This window comes from Myotis lucifugus, unplaced genomic scaffold, assembly GCF_000147115.1.
Source record: "Myotis lucifugus unplaced genomic scaffold, Myoluc2.0 scaffold_126, whole genome shotgun sequence".
In the NCBI taxonomy this organism is placed as follows: Eukaryota; Metazoa; Chordata; class Mammalia; order Chiroptera; family Vespertilionidae; genus Myotis; species Myotis lucifugus.
In genome coordinates this window covers 1,753,100-1,772,892 of record NW_005871174.1, presented here as the reverse complement: position 1 = coordinate 1,772,892, position 19,793 = coordinate 1,753,100, and positions in this window count along the sequence as shown.

Genomic DNA, 19,793 nt, shown 5'->3' with positions numbered 1-19,793 from the left:
CTGCCAAGAACTTCCTAGTTTGCAAGAGATATTCACACACACACACACACACACACACACACACAAACACCACCACCACCATCATGAACACTTCTATTAGAATTATAGGGCCAAGGACCTGCCTTTTAGCCTCCAAACACTAGAAAATTCATGAGTGAATAACTTCTTCATTTAAACCTATCAGGAGCGGGCACTTCAGCAAGCTCTAAGCAGCAGGTGTTTTCATTTGCTTCTACGTGTACTTGGACTTGAAGCTTAAATTTGATCTGGGGGCCTGTTGATTTCGGTGCAAGGACATTGCCGTCCTGGGTTTTGATCGTGTGGACTACCTTACATGACTAGAGGCAGAAATAGGCTGAGAGTCAATATGAGCCTCCAGTTACGATGATGTCTCAATGGTCTGGCCCACAACCCTTTTCAGTCTGGCCAGATTAGATATGTGTTGCTTCCCATTGGCAGCTTGCCGCTTTTGGGTTCCTTACAAGGTCACCTTTGAAACACAGCCATTGATATGCAGAGATAATGGAAATGAGTGGGTAGCATGTCCCTTTGTTGTTTAATCACCTGTCTCCGAAGAAAAAATTCTCCTCCCAAGGAACAAAATGGTCAACCTCTGTTTAGCTTCTCTCCATCAGTGGGAGGAGGGAAGAGGTTAGAGGAGAAAGGCAAGTGGGCATGAGAGGGAGCCTCACAGGGAGAGACCACGGCTACCACACAAAGAAACCTTTCAGCGATGGAATTGGCCAAATGTATATTCACATGTACCCATAAAAATCACTAAAAGCTTTCACCACTTTTGCTTCAAGTGAATTTAATCCTTCTTTCTCCAAACAATAAAATACATTGTTACAGGAAGATGTAAGTGCAGAGATGCCAAATATCTTATAATTTTTGGAACTCACAAAACCCTTATTACACAGCTGGCTCCCCAAAGTCCTAATGGATGCAAGATGCAGCCACTGACAATACTAATGGGACCAGGTCACGAGGGGAAATCCTCTGGGCTTCATTCATAATTAGGTTCTGCTTTGATTCCCAGAGATGTGTGTGTTCTACCACCAGGTCCAGGAACTGCTATACATACCATCAAGAGCAGTCCTCAGACAGACAGGACTCTGTCCTCTCGGCCTCTTGTTGTCATTTGCTGTTATTTTATTCTACATGAAACCTTCTTCTGCTATCTTTTTTGCCCTCTATGCTATTGGTATCTAGAATATGCATGTCCTTTGCTTTTTGCCAAGAGCTATGCCTGCTGGCTTTTGCCATTGTTACTACCATGTCAGGATCACAGGCAGAGGTGGCAGATTTAGAGTCTAAATATCCAGAGGTGGGAGGAGCATGAAATAGGATGTATCCCAGTTGGCTATTTTTGTACTCTTACACAATGACTGTCAGAGTGGTGGCACTTTTATTCTATTTTTTTTCTTGGTCATCCACAAAGACAAACAACACTCTGTACCCCCTTTCCCCTTCCCCTACCCATCTGCTTCCTGATATTGAGTTCCCCACAACTGCATCCGTAAATACTAATTGCACGATGTTCCATTTTCAGCAAACTGGAGGCGGTTTCGTAAGTGTCTAGTTAAGAGAAATTGCCTGCTGTATATATCCACTTTAAAAAAAAGTATGCTGAACATACTTAACCCAATCCCTGAAGTTCTTAAGATATGAATTCTGGAATATGCTCAAAGATGAAACTTCAGTAATGTCTTAGAGGAAAGTTTGAACAAGAACTAGCTTATGAAACCTTGCTCTTAATTTCTCTAACCAGAACTATGTCATCTAAAAGAGAGATCAAGTACAGGGCCCAATGCATGGATGTTATTAGCTGCAGAATTAAGAGAGATACTAGAGGGAGGAAATCTAAGAAAATCGAAAACCTTCCAGAAGATGCCTTATGCTGGTGAGAACAGAGGTCAGAAGAGGAGGCATACCTGTCAAGAAGATGAAAAGCCTAGTCTCAAGAAAGAAGAGTAGCCAAAGGGGACCAGAGCCTGGGGATACACCTGGGAACAAAAGCCAGCAAAAGGAGAACTAGTCTGTGACTCAGCATGGAGTAAGGAAGACCATGTGCAGGTGGTTTTGTTTTTAACATATTTCATTCGGTAGGAACTGTTAGCATAGGTAGAAAACAGTAGCAAAAATAAGAAAGATGATGGTCCATTTTTAAACCAAAATAAATCTCAGTCAATTACCACTATAAAATTGTTCAACATAGATTGAAGATAAAATTTACTGCTCTTGGGTTTTTTATTTATTAAAAATGTATAATTGATTTGTACAGTATTCAAATGTTGCAGGAGACTCACAAAGTTGGCCCCAGGTACACATGACTTCCACTTAGATAAACACAAGAGACCAAAGTTTTGTTCCATCCGGAGCCTTTCCATGGGTAGTCTTTGGAATACAGCCCTTCTCTCTCACTGGCCTACCTTTCCTCTAATCAGAAGATTATGGTTTTCTTACTCTTACTCTATTTTTGTCCCATATCACCTGATTAATTTCTTGAAAGTGTTCTCAATCTAATAAACATCCCCCCCCCTTGGTAAGGGTAAGTGGTTATAATTGTAGATCTCATAATTGGCCCAGGGGCTAAAATTCTTCCTGAGTGGTCATTTCTCCTGAGCCTCATCATTCATTGTTGGACCTGCCCACAGGGGAACTCAGATCCTAGGAAAAATTAAGTATGAATTATAGGTTTATATTTATCCTTTATTTAGAGAGCTTGTTTACTTCAACTTCTTAAGCCAATTTGGAAGCAAGTTTAGAAATGTTATGGTTAAATAAAATTCTAAATCCCTGGAATGATTGTAAACATTTTTCCTATAACTACTTGCATGTGCCACTGATGGCAGGTAATTATTATAATGGGTCAATGGAGGTGATTTTTTAATGTTCTCATAGATATGCTTTTAATAATCATTACCTAACTTCTTAACCTCTTCTGCCACAATGAACAGGTCCCACCACTTATTGCCATATTCTTCCCTATTTTGGGGTTTACCTGTCTTTTGCTCACCAATCAAAAATCTTAAAGGGTAAATACTAATATTTGTATTATGCAACCCACTAGGCAAATGCTGTTCATTTTTATTGCCAGATCTGCTAAAAATGTTATTGTTTTTTCCACAAAAAGTTATTAAAATACTCATTTCCTTAAAAGAAAGTCAGAATTAATTTAGCATACTGTAAATTTTTCTCTTTAAAAATTTTAGTCATTCCATTAGTCAATAGTCATCTAATTTGTATGTGTAAGTAAGACAGTCATTGCAAGGCTAATCTTTGTTATGCTCAATGTACTGTGACTACTTTCCCTTAAAAGGGATTATATTCCATTGACTTTCTGGAAATTGCAATCCACCAAAGCAATTCAAGCATTAAAAGTAAGTGGACCACTAGGTCATCCTGTAAATGAATGGATTAAAAAGAAGTGGTACATTTACACAATGGAATACTACTTGGCTATATAAAAGAAGGAAATCTTACCTTTTGCTACAGCATAGATGGACAAGGAGAGTATTATGCTAAGTGAAGTAAGCAAGAGAAAGACAAATGCCATATAATTTCATTAATATGTTGAATCTAATGAAAAAAATTGAAACAGATTCATAGATACAGAGAGCAGACTGATAACTGTTAGAGGGGAGAGGGATTGGGAGCTGGGTGAAAAAAGGCGAAGGGATTAAGATAAAATCATGTCAGACACAGACAGCAGTATAGTCATTACAGAGGGAAAGGGAGTGGAGGAAGGTAAGAGAGAGGATAAAAGGGAGATAAATGGTGATGAAGGAGACTTGACTTTAGGTGTTGAACACACAATACAATATACAGATGATGTGTTATAGAATTGTACAATTGAAACCTATATAATTTTACTAACCAATGTCACCCCAATAAATTCAGTTGTTTTTTAAAAAGAAAATGAGATTCACACTACGGTTTTCATTTAGGATTTACTTCTGTATACCTTTAAGTTTCTTAGTTACTATTGCTCTCTCCGATCACTCAGCACCAGCACGGCTATTGGAAGATTAATGAATCTTAAGGACGGACAATATTCCAGTGTGAACACCACAGCTTACAACATATATCTATGTTATTCATATGAAAGTGCCTATGATTAAATGGAAGCATATTGATAAGTCAACTTTTCTTCATGGATTTCTTGTTATGAAAGTCTCTTTTGTTACATGAATAAAATAAAGTAGTCCAAACAAAAACAGGTTGCTTGTGTAATGGTCTGTGAAACTAGTACCAATGAACGCACTTGTAACTTCCGGCACTAAGGCTCAAACATTTCATAACATTATCACATTGTTAAAATGGTCTCTCTTGCCTCTGTGCCCTGCTATGGCTCAGAGATTTAATTTAAATAATGCAATCAATAGTGTGATGGGGACATTGTGGCTTTCTTTTCAGAGATGAGTTACACAGAGAAATACAGAGAACCCCTTTCTCAGCTAGTATGGAAAAGGGATGTAAGCAATGGCAATCCCTTTGCTCCAAGACTCCTTCAGTTGTTTGCTTACCTCTCTCCAAATCTTGTTGGTTGTTCATTCCTGCCTACAAAACTCAAAATGTCCCAAATCAACCTTCTATTATGTATACTTTATCAATTACATTACTTCATATTCTCTGACTTTATTAAAATATATGTACAAAATATAAATTTACAGGAATGAGATAACAAAATAAACATTTTTAAAGATCATTAGCTAATATGTCAAGGCATATTCTTCATTTGAGGTTTATTATTAGAGGACAGACTGATAACTGTTAGAGGGAGGGTAGTTTCAATTTTTTTTTTACTAATTTTGGAAGAAATAGTGGAAGGTCCAAATAAATTTTCATTTGTTTTAGCTCATAGAAAGAGTTTATTCTGTGAGTGGAAGTGTTTCCATGTGCACTACTATCTTTAATCAGTTATTCCTTTGCTGGAAAATTTGTGAGTCCCTTGCCCATTTTAGGAGAGTTATTTAAGTTAAGTAAGATAACATAATCTACAAATTCATATCACTGGCCCTACATAAACTAGCATACCACAAAATGAGTAAAACAAACAAGTTGAAGGTGACTCTAATCACCTTTTTGCCTTACAGAATTATTACCCTTCTTCCAAGCACCCTTAGATGACACCTGTTCTGCTAAAGCAAGGACTGAGTGAGGACCATTTTAATCTGTTATTAAAGCTCAGTAACTGTTAACTTTATTCTTATTATTACTATGAACAATAAGCATGCATAGAAAATACAGCATTTTCTTCCCATACTTCAATTTATCATTTTATTCAATGGACCATATCTATGCATCCAAGTTTGGAGGCTTCTATTCTAACTGATAAACCTGAAATTTGATCTCATACCTTTTATTCTTCTAATTTTTAAGTTGCTCTGGATTATTTTACAAACCCTGAACGTGACAGATATGCCACCAGCCCAAATTTCTCTTCAGAGCTACAAATCCATACAAATATTAGTTAACCACCCACAGGACATCTCTACATGAAAATCCTACTTTTTGCAAAATTTAATTTATATTTTTTATTAATAGTTCTACCATCCACTCTTTACCCAAGTAAGACACCTTGACTTCTCATTTGTTTGCCTCACTCATGTCAATAGGTTCTTTTTATTCTACCTATTAAATATTTTTCTAATCTGTTACTATTGACCCTGCCTTAATTTATGCTTTGGTTACTTCTACCTAAATGAAGGGAAGTTGCCTGTTGATTTCCTTCAATCTTATTACTATAAAAAATGCTCATACTATTGCTGGACTAATCTTTTTAGAATGCAAAAATTATATCATTCCATTTTAATAACTCTACATTAGTGATGCACCTGTGCCCACAAGAGAAAAATTTGTTTCTCAAAGACACAAAGACTTTCCATGATCTGGCTGCTGCCTCATCTCTTGCCTTTTTGCTTAATGATCTTCTATCACACCATGGACTGTGATCATTGAAGATCTTGGGTTCCAGGGTTTTCCATAACTACTATTCTAGGTTTTCTCCCTTCTTAAAATGTCTTCCAACTCAAATTCATGCTGATCTGGAAAACTCCTAATTCAAGAAGTTCATTTTTCCACTTCTTAATTCTTCAAGCAGAATTGCTATTATTGTACCCCCAGCATTTTATTCTACCTAATTTTAATTGATTTACTTATTTTCTCTCCATATTTAGGGTTAGCACCTTCTTAGCTGGAGCTATTTCTTATCTATGTTAATAGAATCTAGCACAAAATCTAGTATGTAGTAGCAAAACATTTCATTACCAATGTATATCAAGAATTGTTGCCGAAACCGGTTTGGCTCAGTGGATAGAGCGTCGGCCTGCGGACTGAAAGGTCCCAGGTTCGATTCCGGTCAAGTGCATGTACCTGGGTTGCGGGCACATCCCCAGTAGGAGATGTGCAGGAGGCAGCTGATCGATGTTTCTCTCTCATCGATGTTTCTAACTCTCTATCTCTCTCCCTTCCTCTCTGTAAAAAAATCAATAAAATATATTTTAAAAAAAAAGAATTGTTACAAATGCTGAAGATTCAGGAGTGAACAGAATGGATGAAAATCACTGAGTTCTTTCAGCATAAAATAGATATTATCATATATTATAATTATGTAACAATACACTATAGTCTATATCACAATGATTTAAGAGAATTATCCCAAGAAGTAATCTGAAAATTAGCTTTGACTTCTAATAAGAAAGCATTTTTAAGATCAGATCAAGGAAAGCTCTTATTCACTGAATGCAAATACAAATTTTAAATAAAAATAAAAATATTTATATAAAATGAATCATGCTACTTTTAAAATAATTTTTAATATTTTTATTGACTTTAGAGAGAGGAAGGAAGAGGAAGAGGGAGAAGGGGAGAGAGAGAGAAATATTGAGTTTGCCTCCTGTACTCACCCTGACCAGGGATCAAACTTACAACCTGGGCATGTGCCCTGACCAGGAATTAAACTAGTGACCTTTCAGTGCACAGGATGACACTCAACCAACTGAGCTACACCAGCCAGGGCTAAAATGATTTTTTGATAGTGTTTAGTGACCTAGATATTTTCAGCATAATTTCTCTGATAAGTAGTATGTGTTCAACAGTTATTTGTGAATATAACTGAATAAATGATAGCCAATTACATGATTTCTAAAGGTTCTCTTCAAGAAATAAGGCTAGATTGCAAGTTGAATAAGCTGGAGTTAGTATTAATTTCACCATACACATTTGATGTAATACTCATTGTTCTACTTCAGTCTGTACAAATCACAGGCCCACAGTCTTGATGCTGCTGGCTTTGATAATTTCTAAAGTTTTGCCAGATATAATGATAAATTACTATGTGCCAGATTCGGTCTGAAGTGTTTTTACTCCAGCTTTATTGAGATATAATTGACAGAATATATGAAGTGTTGGCAAAAATTGTCTTGTTGAATTGTCACAACAACTTCATGAACTAAGTTGTATTATTCTTTCCATTTTACAGTCGAGGAAACTAAAGACTCAGTGATGCTTGATAACTTGGCTATTATTGCACTTTAATAAATAACAAAAAAATTTGAATGCATGGATCTTGGCCTTGAAATTCCCCAGCTCCAACCTCTATTTCACTGTAACTTATGCAGGCACTAATGATGAAAGAGAGGACTACCTGTTAATAAAATCACCAAACCCTGCCTGCAAACATGTCTATTATCTACAGGGATTGAGGATGCACACAAACAACACAAAATACAAGGGGTGATGGAGAAGCCAAGAAGTGCTCAATGTGACCTGAATATGGAAGTTATCAGTCTTCAGTTTCAAACAAGGACTTGTCATTGGATCAAGAAGAGCAAAGAGGAAATCGTATTACACTTATTTTTGTGAAAATTGTTTATGAAAAAATACATAAGAGTGATGTTCTGCCTCTGCTTCGTGTCAGTTTTAAATTTACGCTGGCATGCTCAATGTTAAAGTGTCCTGATGGTGTTTAGAAGCAGCAGAGTAGGCTACAAATACACCACTGCAATTTGAGATGAAGAGATTTATTATAAGCTGGTCTATCAGGTTAGTTCTAGTTACCAAGCATGGTTTTGATCAATGAGACTGAGGAAACCAGGTTTTGTAAACGTGTTGAATTTGGATTTGTTGAGTTCAGAGCAGAAGGAGAAAAATGGAAATCGGAGTGAATAATTGGAAAGGATGATGATAGGGAGACAGATGGAAGGGAATCCAGAAACAAATTTTACCTATCTGTTTCCTGTAGCTATGTCCCTTACTTAGCAACTTAAGAACTCCTCAAGGTATACACACCGCACAAATGCATTCTCTATGATGAGCAAGAGCAGGTGTCTTGGAGTCAGACCTATGCTGAATCCAGGTTCTATTTCTTACTAGCTATGGAAGCATAGCTAGCCTGAACTTTAGCTTTCTCTTATTTTAAATGGGAATGTTTATCCCTCAAAATTATTATAAGGATAAAAGAGATACTGTATAATATCCCTAGTACAGGCCTAGGATCTAGTAGGTAGTACACTTCAGTTTTCTTTCCTCTGACCCAGTAATTTAACTACACAGAAAAGTGCCATCTATAAACAGATTCACACACACATACACAAATCACTGGCTTAAAGAAAGAAAAAGTAAACAGGCAGCTCTCAAATATGGACAATATAAACACCATGTTCTGACCCTGTTTATTCCTGTATCTCTCACTAAAAACATGCAGCGATCTTACAAAAGAGATTGTCATTCAACAGTCAAAGAGTTCAAAGGTCAGCTTCTTACAAAATTCAGACTGCCATGGGGCTACTTAGTGGGTGTTTTTTACCCACTAAGCTGATGCTTATCTTTGGAAAAATTCTTTAGAAGAACCTTCAGATTTTCTTTAGAATCTACCATACCTAATCCTAAATGTTAAGACTTTTAGGGAAGTAAGATCTGAGATTAACATCTACCTAAAATTCAAGTTAACCAAGCTCAAAACCAAGATCTTTGCTAAAGGTACCACCTTGCTGTCCAATGTGCATCATCTATCCCTCCTGGGATTCAACTTTGTTTACATCTCTCTTTCTGCAAGTATGATGGCATTTCATAGAGTTTGAGTTCTGCTTCTTGCCCTTAGACTGTGTCCAGCAACAACAAAAAATGGGATACCCTCTTACAGTCACTCTCTGACTATATATGATAAGTATAATAATTATGTTTTATGTTAATATTTGGAACCTGAAAACACTGTTTTCAGTAAAGATGTCTGGACCAGAATTTAGAGAATTGAGTCATCTCTCTAAGATAATATTATCTAGAAAACACATAGTTCTTTTATGCCCCAGCACTATTTAAATGCTTGTCATATGTTAATTCATTCAGTGTTCCCAAAAACCTAATAAAGTGGTTAATGTTATTATCCTCATTGTGAATAAAGAATTTCAAGGACAGAGATGGTAATACATTGCCGAAGTGAAGTCGCTGGTAAGGGAAGAAATTGCTTGGTGTCCTAGTCTACAGGGCCATATACCACCATTCTTCACGGCATTTAGAACACTGCAAAATGAGGCAACTTCTTCCTCCCAGTGTCAAAGTTTTCCTAGTACAATGAGATTCCTATTCTCTTCCACCCTTTCCTAAACTGCTTGAGGATGGACAAACAACTTTCTGACAATTTGGAAAAGTATTATTGCAAAATTTACTGCCAGATTGAGACCTTGCATGACACACTAAATTTTATTACAGTTATAAACACCTAAAAAATCTAAGTCGATCATGGGACTGCTTAGAAATTCTAATAATAATTCTAGAACCAAGCAGCATCATAAAACAGTCAAGTGGTGAAAGTTGAGTAAGCAAGAACAAAGGTTTGGATGATTTCTTTAGTTTGATGTTGAACTTCTTTTTTCCTCTTTCTTCTGCAAGATACTCAGAGAAGGGAAAGGGAAAGAGAGGTAGAAGAAAAAAGAGGCTTCCCAAAGGAGCCCCAGTAGATCTAATTTTCTGAACTCAAGTTTTCTTTTCAGTAAAATGGTATTCAACACTTTCTAATGTCCTTTGAAATTCCATCTTACTAAATCCGCTCAGGATTTAGGAGGGCAATTTAATAAGCGATTGTAGAATTTCCGCCATCTGAGTGCTGCCTCAGGAGTTATTCCCCTGTTCTGTGTTTCTTTATAAGTATTGGAAAGCCTGGGGAAATACTAAACAGAATTACAAAAATGAATTATACAATATGTGACTTTAAAGCAATGAGACTAATTTTATAAGCCACACCTGAAAATCAATGCTATTGTCATAATCATACTTGCACTTTTAGTCAAAAAGGCACAGCACACAGCCAGTGGGATTAGGGAGCAAGAAAAAGATTAGGTACTATCTAGAAAACACATATTCCCATAGTAGTCACCTCTGGGAATTAAGAGGACTCTAGCTTATTCTATAATGGTCTAATTTCTTAAGTGCAGTATGTTCACATATTTTAAATAAATATTTAACTTATTCTGGGCTAAAGAATAACTAGATCAACTAAATAATTTGTTGTTCAACTTTTTTTTCCATGAATTTTCAAAGAATGAGATTTCAAGCTTTCAAAAAGTAACCATTCCAATGTTTTAGTTTTTAGGCTATATTGAATTGTTACATTACTCCCATTTTAAGGTTGGCATAATTAATACTGCTAATCAGAAACAGAATAACTGTCATGATTCATAATGACTATAATAGTTATGCTTTATGTTAACCTCTGGAAACCTCATAATATTACTTCATTATTAGTAAGGATGTTTGGACAAGAATGTAGAGAATTTAGTCATTGCTCTAAGGCAGTGGTTCTCAACCTTCCTAATGCCACGACCCTTTAATACAGTTCCTCATGTTGTGGTGACCCCCAACCATAAAATTATTTTCGTTGATATTTCATAACTGTAATTTTGCTACTGTTATGAATCGTAATGTAAATATCTGATATGCAGGATGTATTTTAATTTTTACAAATTGAACATAATTAAAGCATAGTGATTAATCACAAAACAATATATAATTATATATGTGTTTTCCGATGGTGTTAGGCGACCCCTGTGAAAGGGTCGTTCGACCCCCAAAGGGATCACGACCCACAGGTTGAGAACCGCTGCTCTAAGGCAATATTAAATAGCAAACACATAGTTCTTTTATGTGACCATCCCTGTTTTAAATGCTTGTCATATATTAATTCATTCAATGCTTCTCCAAACCTAATAAGGTGGTTACTGTTATTATATGAAGCATTGGAACTTCACTGGTTTCATTGATGTAGGAATTGAACCCTGTCATATTTCTCACTAGATTTCATTCATTAATTTATTCAGTCAGTTTCTCCAATATATTTAGCAGTCTTATCATCATTTCATTTATTTTAGTTGACTTATGACATTGTCACCCACTGGAGTAGGTTCAATGATTGAGTTCCATATATATGCATTTCTCAGATATATAAGAAGAAAATTAACTTTTTCTCCTTAGAGAAATAAAAGGGAAAAAATAATTTAATTCTAAACTTGAATTTGTTATTATAAGCAAGTGCTAATGGGTGACAGTGTGGATAACTGTATCCAAGCAAAAAGGATCTGTCCATTGGCCTGACTCTTAGAAGAAGTTGGATATGTACCCTAGAATACCTAAGGTTAAAAAATACATGTATCTTGGTAAAGACTCCAGAATTGATATATTTCAATTTTACCCACAGCAAACATATTAATCAATATGAAATTAAAGGTGGAAACAATAATCCTCCTTATCTCCTCTTCACCTGAAAAATAACCCAATCTCAGATGTAAAGTCTTTAAAAATAAAATAGCATGTATTTATGTGCTTTTATACATACATTCTATTGGTATTTACAACGTTGTACAGAAATACTTGTAAGATGGGAAAATGGCAAGTTACAACAACATACCAGTGTGTGCTCAGTGCTGAGACTGCACAGGGTACTTGCCCACACCATGCTTCTCTTACCAGACAGGTAGAAACAGAACAGGAAGGGATGAAACAGAGCTTACTATTCTCCATGATAACTCCAGTGCAGAAAATAATTATTCAGAAAAATCACTTGCTAAAACTAACCTGTAGCCCTTCTCATTTGGTGCAGGTGGGCATCCATGTATATATAGTCACATATATAAGAATTGACAATAAAATATAAGTACATTGGATCATGATCATTGATGAGAACTGATCAAGCCTTCTTACTAGAATAAAGGCTATAGACAGCATGAAGTGGAAGGCAAATCCCTGTGGAAGAATCCAGGATAAGGCATTCTTGACCCTACCAAATAATAAAATTAACTGTGAATGCCTGATATGACTGCACCCTGAGGCCAAGTGATAGTCATGCATTTAATGCTCCAACCCATGGAATAAGGCATAAACACTGGGTTTAGTTCTTCCACCAGCCTGCTGCTATTTGACCAGAAAACCTTGAATACTCTGTGCAGTATTCAAGGGGCAGTATGTGTATATTGGCAAGTGAGAAATCATGGGACAATGAACAAATACCAGAGTTTAAGTTGAATTTTAAACCAAGGGATTTTAAGAAAATTAAGGAATAAAATGTTTATCATTAATAGAGGTCAGAGATGTAAGAAAAAAATCCCCAGGAAATATTAAGGTGTCTCTAATGCTTAAACATTTTTGCTGTTGTATCCATTCTTACAGTCACTAGTGTAAATGACTGATCAGCTTCTAAGTCACAATTTCCTAACTGATAAGTGTGGACAAATAGAAAGAGCAGGGACTTTGGAATCAGGCCCAGAATCACATGCGCTTCACTTACTAGCTATATGTCCCTGGTAGAGTCATTTAGCCTCTCTAGATTTTATTTTTTTATCTGTAAAATGGAGATAATAAGATTGACTTAACATAACTGTCTGATACAGACATAAAATATCATTAATCTGGAACAAAGTAGGTCTTCAATAATAGGGAGGTAACCTTTTTATTCCTATTATTGGTAAAATAAATGGTACTTTTTAGAGACCCTTCCCTTCTCCTGGGAGTAAAGAATATAAGACACTAACAAGAGCAGAAAGGACACAGCATCTATTCAACTCCTGCTATATGCCAGGAATTTCATTTTGCACTTTATATACATTATCTCCTGAAATTGTCCCAGTAATGTTAAGAAGTAGGTATTCTTAGCTCTGTTTAAACATGAGAAAACTGAGACGGAATAAGATTAGGCATCTTCCTTAAAGTCACACAGCTATAAATGTCAAAGAATCACAGAATGAGGATTTCTGGAATGCTGCTGATTCGTCATTGCTTCGCTAATTGAGTCCTTGTATCTTTCCAAATTCATTTTTAACCATGAGATGGTGTCAGGTATAATATCTGTGATCGTAAAATTCCAGTTCTCACTAAAGTTGTCTTCTGGCAAGCTTTGCAAAGAGCTGCAAATGCTGTTTAGCAGTTTTGTGACAATGTCCAGAAGTCTTAGTAATGCAGAGCTTGGAATTTTAACCTCAGTGTTCCATAGATCTTCTCTATAAGGAAAGGTTTATTTTTCTTCATCGTGGCCAAAGAGAAGACATTGCATTTCCAAGGTCCAAAATAGACCCTTCCATTTCCTGAATTTCCGTCAAATCTCCGTGGTGATAGTTGATCAAGTGTACTGTACTACGTCAAAACTTTTTTGTGGAAAATCTCCAGGAAACTATAAATCTCAAAACATGTAGACTGTTGTCTTCAGAGTACAATAGCTAAGAAAGCCATAAGGGCATCGAGGTCTCATTTTTACCTGGTGGGCTCCCAACCTGCAAAAATGTCAAAGATACACACAGGCATATCCCCCTAGAAAGAGAGCCACACATAATCTCCCCAATTTGCCAGATCATTGGAACATTTGTATTTTCAAAGGTCTGAAGAGATTTATTCAAAAAGTCTAATCTTAGAATTGTCAGGGTGATTGTAAAACAATGTGCAGTGCACAATTTTCTTGTCACTCACTGGATTGAGTGAGTCCTTATAAAATGCTCCTCATATAGCAACTTGCATTAAAATAGCTTAATAAATAGTTGTTAAGTGAAAAAATAAATTAGTTCAAGAGTTAAACCTATCACAATTGTCTTTCCTCTTTAAAACATATTAAAATAATTTATAGTTAAGGTGGACAGATAAATCATACTAAAACATGCTTTCAAAATGAACAAGTTTATTCTCACTTACCTAATTCCTAAAGAATTCTTAATATTTATGCACAAAACATGAAAAAGCATACAAAAATTACAAAGAAGAAAGCATACACAGTACTACTCTTATGTAGTTATAAACATCTTAATCTAGGTAACAACTATTTCATGTTCCAAATATAAAAAGGGGGAAATATAAAGAGTGCTTTGAGCTCAATAGTCAGTTACTCATTTCAAAAAATACATTTGCTTTAATAGTAATAGGAAAAACAACAACAGTTATCATTGTTTCGTGTCTCACTGAGAGCTACCTGTTTAACATATTACCTCTATGGAGAATTCCAGATACTGATGAAGTTGGTAAATCAGAGTGTCCAAACATTTTAGCAAGACACTTAGCCATTTCATACATATTTATTTTTATCATGATTCTTTGTTTTCTTCAAAGTAAAGTCCACATTCCATAGCATGGCATTCAGGGCCTTGCTTGTTCTACCAGCTGGGGCTTTTTGATGTCAATAAATTGACACTGTCTCTGACTTGCTTAACTATATCCACTTTGTTAGAAGGACATACAGTGCTCATAGGTTGGAAAGGAAGGCAGTAGGACCAGATTCAGAGCTGGAAGGAACCAAGTTGTTCAAAGTTAGAAGGGCTCAAAGTTAGAAGTTGCATGACTGCTCCACATGGAAAAATGGTTCTGGACCTCAGTCTTTTTGTCACTATTTCTGTCTTCAGGCTAATAGAAAGAAAGCAGGGCATCCTATTAGTTCTGCTCATTGGTACCCAGTGGGGAGAACCCAAGTGAAATCAGATTCATATTGCCATAACAAAGAAGAATGAATGCTAGCAGCCAAAGATCAACAATTGTACCTCTCTGCCCTCTAGCTTATTTCTTCCCCTTTCTCTGTCCCTTCAGCTCCATGTCAGAACTTTCAGGTCCATGAAACTTCAAGTCATCCTACTCCTCTGTGACTTTACACATCTTTTCTCCACTAAAAAGTTGTCCATTCCTTTACTGACCCCATAAAATAATTCTTACACAGCCTCTATGGCTCAACTTCTTCTCTAAAAGCCTTGGCTAACATCTCTTTCCCCCATCCTCATGCCCTTGCTGTGTTAGGTGTCCTTCAGCCTTTCCATAGCATTCTCTGTTCATTTCCATCATACCTCCTATCACAGGTAGTGTAATTGCTGACTTCTCTACCTCCCCTTCTCAAGTCTGCCCCTAGCTTTTGCCTGGAGCTGTCCACTCTTCTTTTCCCATCCTTTTCTCTCTCTTGTACCTTAAGGGCCTTTCTGAAAGGAATCTATTGGGCCTAGGGATGACTGCTGTGCCCTTGAGAGGGTGACCTTAGAGAAGAGGCTCTGTAAAAGCCCAGGAAGGAGGACTTCCTCCATTGGGTGGCTCCCTCCATCTGGGTCTCAGATATGTGCATTTCCGTAGCCCCACAGACTCCTCACCCCATAGAGAGGATAACAGTAAGAAGAGAACGGTAGGGCCTTCTAAAGCTCAGTGCTTCATGCAGAGCCCTGGTTACTGGAGTCTAAGGGCAATAGTGCCTCAACTAGGATGTGAGGTACTTGAGAGGAAACCATGTTTAGCTGTGCAGCCCAGCAGTTTCTGTGGGTCATGCAGAGGTAGAGTCCTATGTGAGGACTAAATAAATGAATTCATGAACCTCAGTTTTCTCGCAAAATGAAGATAATACTACATGTCCTGTTCAGTTTCCATAGCAAATGACAGAGGAAGGAAGTAATTGCTGTCAGGTGCTTTAAAAGGAGTTACATTTTAAAGATTGTTTCTAACAGCTTCTCAAACTAATTAATTACTTATTTTTGTTGTCCTCCCAGAAACAGAAATAGCAAAATGTTTTACTAAGTCAAAGAGAACAAAGTTCAGATTATATCTACTGAACTCAGCATAGAACCTTAAGAATTGGATTAAAATGATGAACGATAACAAAAATAGAATTATATTTTTAATTCCCATAATCTATGTTTCCCCTTTCCTTTAAAAAATAATGTTAGGAAATGTTTAATAAGTAATCTCAAGCAAGAAGACTAGAAACCCACCATTTATTATTATTAAGACACTCAAGTTTATGCAATATAACAATTTTAATGCAGCTACTTCAGGTTGGCCTCCATGTTGAGTGTAGTTATAACAAAATTTTTCTTTTCCGGAAGTTTACTTATATAGGAAAGAATATAATCCAAGTTGTTAAGTGACCTGGTAAAGAAAAGAACAACTAGGACTTAGTGCACAGAGGTTCCGCTCCTGACTGAGCTGTGTTCATTCATTCCTTTATTCATTCACTACTCCTCCGGTGTGGAACAGTTATTGAGGATCTATCCTGTTGTAGAAATTGTAGAAGGTACTGTGGATTAACAACAACAAAAAAAGAAGACATGAGGTCTGTTCACAAGGAACTTGCAGTCTTGTGAGAAAGAGCAGTAAGCGATACAATGTGAAAACGCCGTAATTGTGAATATAAGCGTAACTCCTAATCTAGAGATAGGCATCTACTCCACTCTTCTTAAACCCTGAGGATTTTAGAACTTCCAGCACCACAAATTGATGATAAAAGAGAAATCAGCCTATCTAATTCATTTCTACTATGCTCCATGTTTTCCTGATTTTCAGTTTGTTTTACATTTCTCATTCCGTTTTGTCAACAGGTTGGTTGAGTAGCACCATGTAACAAGATGAAGCTGACCATGGCTTATTCAGCACCAGTGTCAGCAAGGCTAACACTGTCCCAGAGGACAGGGACAGTATATTTAATTCACTACACTCACCACTTGGATTAATGCCACTCAGACTCATTTCGTAAGTGTTACTTGATAAATCAGATGTCTTCATTTAGGTTTCCACTGTGTATCTAAGCTTCTTTTTAATAGCCAAGACCTTTGAACACTGCATGGCTACTCTGAGAAAAGTGTAGTTAATGGAACCTGGGCTCACACTCACTTTTATCCCTACCCTGAGCTAGCATTAGTGACAATGAGTTGCAAGCATAGGTTGAGGAGAAAATGACTCATTGATTCTTCCAGACAAGATTAAAAATAACTCTTGCAGGTGAATCAACTTTAAAAATTAAATCCAATAAAACCGGGAAAACAGTACTTGACAATTTTCACAATTATATTATGATGCTGTACTAAGAAAACTATAGCAAAAGAACCTAAAGAATTCCAAAGGAAAAAAAAGAATACAAGACCTTCAAAAAAATTGTTGGGCCCTGGCTAGCTGGTTCAGTTGATTGGAGCATCATCCCCTATATCAAAAGGTTGTGGGTTCCATCCCTGGTCAAGGTGTGTAGGGAAGGTAACTAATTGATCTCTCTCTCTCTCTCTCTTCCCTTCCTCACTCTCTCAAATCAATAAAAACATCTCCTCCAGTGCGGATTTAAAAAAATTATTGACTTGGACACCTTAACTCTTGACACAGCACCTGAAATAGCCATGAACCATGCTGGACCCTTTATCTCATTGTACGTGTAATATTTTCTGAGTTCCTGGTAGAGGCTTCTATTTGGTTAACATCAGTCACGCAATCACTTCCCTCCAGCCAGGGAGACTGCATGCACCAGCTGTTTACACATCTTCAGGAGAAGGAAGAGGAGTGGCCAGCTCGCTCTGCACATTGTCTCATGTCAGACAAGTTTCCAAGTCATTGAGGGATGTGTGAGACTGCAGAGCTGAGGGAAAATTTGGTCTTTAGTGTTTCCTTTTCTGTCTTCTTTTGCGAAAAGCATTGAACACAGGCTCAGCTGGGCTCTCATTTCATGGAGTAACAGCACCGCCTGTTTCCTGATGACTAGGACTAGGGGGCAGTCAATTGTTCAACCAGGAATGACTCCAACTGCCCTGAGCTGTCTAGGATATGATTTCATATGAACCATCCTTGGGGCATTTGTTTCGGCAGCTGAAAAGATTTTCCCAGGAGAACAAGAGGGAGAGGGAGAAAACCTGCTGATGGGAAAGAGAAACTAAGGGTGTAGAATGAAAATTGCACAACGGTGTGTGAAGGCTCACCCTTGAAATTAACTTACTGGATGGCCATCAGAGCTCTTTGCCCACAGAGTTCTCTCTCTGACTCGTCCAGGTGCCAGGTGTTTGCGCTGCTGCTGAGACAGGTGGATTTGCGGACAGTGCTTTTATTGCTTAGATGGCAGGGACAAACTGCGATTTCAAGCTCTTTCATTTGAGTTGCAATTTTTATTGAATTTATTGGGGAGACATTACTTAATAAAACAATATATGTTTAGGTAGACAATTATACTATACAACATCTGTGTTTTGTATTGTATGCTTACCACCTGAACTCAAGCCTTCTTTCATCACTATTTATCCCCCTTTTATCTTCTTCTACATTCTCCCACCCGCTTCCCTCTGGCAATCACCATACTGTGTTGGCTGTGAGTTGTAGTTTTTAGAGTCATTTGAAAAGAGCAAGACATGTACTATAGAAAAAATACAATAGAGGAGTGGGGGACAGGAAGAGAAAGCTACCCCCCATGGGAGAGCTGAAGACCAATTCACAGACTTCACTCAGGGAACCGTGACCACACAGAGGCCCTGTGCAAAGATGTGCAAACATGATCGTAACCCAAATCTTATGCTTAGGAAGTTATACAAGCAAGTACCAACTTACACTGGACACTAGACATTGAACTCTCAAATCTCTGCAGCACTATGAAGTGAGAAGGCACATGTTTCCCTGTCCTCAGATTCCAACGCCTGGGTTCTTTGTGTTTACAATAAGTGACAATTGTTTTTACCAATGAAGAGAGAAAAAAAGTGTAACTATTGAGCAAACCATCACCTGGAGGTGATATCCTAGGAATTACATTTTTCTTCTTTTTTTAACCATCGAAAACATATTTATGGCAATTCTTTGAATTACTTGTCCCAAATTTTCAGAACCTTCTATAATAATAAAAGCATAATATGCTAATTAGACCAGGCTTCCTTCCAAATGTCCTTCTGGACAACCTTTGGACAAAACTGGGGATGTGAGGGAAATCCAAGACCCGGGTGCCAGAGGGAAGCTGGTGCTAGCAGCTGGGGGAAGGAAAGTCTACTCGTGCATGAATTTCATGCATCAGGCCTCTAGTCTACACTAATAAAAGACACACATGCAAATTGATCGTACCTTCACTATGCCTTAAGCCACGCCCACCAGCCAATCAGAGTGACTATATGCAAATTAACCCAACCAAGATGGCGGCCAGCAGCCACAGAGCTGGAGCAAGCAGGAGGCTTGGTTGCCCCAATGATGGAGAAAGCTAAGCTTCCCGCTTGCCACGTGGGCTCTGAGCTCCACTCAAAGCAACAAAGTTTCAATTATAGAAGGTAAATAAACCCCAGATACCTGCTTTCAGCTGGCTGTGGCCATGGAGCTGGAGCAAGCAGGAAGCTTCCCTCCCGCCCGCCCTGGCCAGCTCTGAGCTCCTCTCAAGGCTACAAAGTTTCAATTATAGAAGGCAAATATATCCCAGAATAAAAAAGGAAAAAAAAGAAAAAAAGGAGAGGCTGGGAGCTTCCATTGCCGGGGGGCTTGGCCAGCCTGAAAACGGCCCTCAGCCCCTCACCCAGACTGGCCAGGCACCCCAGTGGGGATCCCCAACCCTAAAGGGGGTGTGGCCAGCC